Source organism: Thalia democratica, chromosome 8 (genome assembly GCF_965202585.1).
Source record: "Thalia democratica chromosome 8, ktThaDemo2.hap1.1, whole genome shotgun sequence".
Lineage (NCBI taxonomy): Eukaryota > Metazoa > Chordata > Thaliacea > Salpida > Salpidae > Thalia > Thalia democratica.
In genome coordinates this window covers 42,866,156-42,868,724 of record NC_139172.1, presented here as the reverse complement: position 1 = coordinate 42,868,724, position 2,569 = coordinate 42,866,156, and positions in this window count along the sequence as shown.

Here is a 2,569-nt window from a genome sequence, read left to right as displayed (position 1 = left end):
TTATACACTTTTCCTTTTTTAGTCAAAATTTTTGTAAGTTGTCGCATTTCATTAACAATAAATATTTGAAAATCATAAATGTGCGTTTTTTTGTGGAACTTAATTTGATTTTATATGAATTTTTTTCTGTTTTTGATTTAACAAAATTAAACATGTAGTTACAGTATCTTTTGAAGCTTAAACTGTTTTTTAGCTAAGAACTTCAATTTTATTTTTTGTATTTTACGTTATTTGTTTCTACACTGAGTTGAATAATATTGTTAGTCAAAGTACCTTAAGTTGAAGTTTGTTACAAAAAACTAACTAATCGACTGTCTTTCATGTTTAAGTAGTTTTGACAATAAAAATATCATAAAAGTTATTTGAATCTCACATAGAACTACTACACTATTTTACTAACCGGTTAACAACAAAGTATAGTTTATTAAAAGTGAAAAACAAAACAAGAGCTCAAAAAAATTGGCCAAAGAACCTGGTGCACGAAAAAACCTTTTAGGTATCAAGTCGTATCATGGATACGGTTTAATGTCTTGTCCAGGACAATTTTTTAAAAGCTAAAAATACGAAAAAGTATGATAGGTTAAGAAAATGAGTTAGCAAAATTTCAAGTTATAAAGTGTCTTTTTTTGGTTTAGTAAATTTTTAGTTTCCAAAATAACACTTTTAAAAACTTACAACTTTGTAGGCTCTCAATGTTTTTAGTTTGTAAACTGATCTAATGATAAAAAAATTAAAATTTTCTAACTTTATAATAACTTATTTTGATATAGCACATAAATAATTGGGCTATTGTTTTATATTTCTATCAAAATTCCTCTTAAAGTTAATAAGAATTAATTTAAATAGACATTAAAACGTCGAAACAGTAGGCTTTAAACTTTTTTTAAAACAATTTCTTTAACAATCAACAGTTATCTCAACACAAGCGTTAAAAGAATATTCAACAAAAAAAAATTAACGAAAGATAAACACTTATAACTTTAACAATCTTCAATTACTTTTTGATGATCAACACTGTTATCCAACCATTAAGAGCTATCAAACTAGATACTGTAGTTTTACCATTGATTTTTCAAACTTACGTAATAAATACATTTTGAAGCTATTTTGCTTAAAATCGAACAAAACAATTATTTTGTGACCTCGTTTTCGCAAGACTTCTTTAGCTGTTTGTTTTTATGAAAATAGATTTTAATTTTTATTTTCAAGCTAAACAACTAATTTCTTTAATTAGTAGTCACTACTTATAGTTTTCTTTTTCTGACTTTAGCTTTAGTATCTCAATACTAAGTTCTTGAACCAATTAAAAGAACAAAAATTATTGAATCATCAACCAAAGGTTTAGAAAAATACGGAAATTAGAGTTAAACTAAAAAAAAAACGTGTTTAATGTTATAGTGTTAGTTTAAAATATTTGACAAATAATTTTAGTTTAGTTAAAAACTTAGATTACTAAACTAAAACTAAAATAAATTCACATTTCTTATAGTTTTTAGATGTAGTTAATAAGGTTATCAATTAGTACTCATTTAAATTATTACATAATAAGGTGCCATGAAAAGAAATATCTATTTATAAAATTAGAGCCTATATTACAGTTTTAAGAAAATTTTAGTTAGTTAACTAACCAAATTACTTTACATAAGGTTTGAACCATAATTGTTCGATAAAATGTTTAAGTTTATAAACTCTTAATTGTAATTATAACATAAATAATAAACTTAATATGTTAGTTCTACTAGCCAACATATTCAATATAGTAATAGTTACTGAATAATTTTTAAGTAAACTTAACTAGCAGTTTTTTATGTTTTTAGAAATTGTGATTCAAATAAAGATCAATTCTGAATGTATGAATTTGTTTTCTTCGACTTGCAAAAAGAATGCTACTAATTAACGCAGTTGCAAAGTATTACTAGCTTTAGTTTTTTTATTGAATTTTTCTTATTGAATTTCAAAGCGTCTAACCTAGGATTTTTTTAAACTCATTTTCATTATCGCACTTTGTCAGAATTTAGAATTGTAATGGTCCCTTTTTATTAGATTTCGCTTCTTCATTAGTGAATTATCCGTTTTCATGCTATTTAATAATATTTAATAACGTTTCGATAACCTTTTCGCTCTCTCAACAGTTATTTCCCCCTAGTGTGCAGTATAACCCCAAGAGGCAATACTGCTCACTTTTGGAGAAGTCCTTGTTTAAGTCTATGTGTTGAAAAAATGTAAAAAAAACATACTTTTTAAATATTACAATAATTTTTTAAAAAATAGTGAAAAAAAGAAAGTTTGAATTGCAAAAGGTACATTAACTAATATACCTCTAAATAAACTACCAGTTATAACATAGTTATATATTTTTTAAATTTTCATACATATTTTTATATTAAAATAAATGATCAATTAATACGTACGATTAGTTTTTAAAACTGTATTTAAGTCAACACGGCAAACTATTTTCAAATTAAGTACTTCTCTAAACATATAATAAAACAACTAAAATTAATAACGAGTCGAAATCTTACATCAACTAAGTTTTTTAGATAACTAATAAATAAGTAGTTTTTTTGTA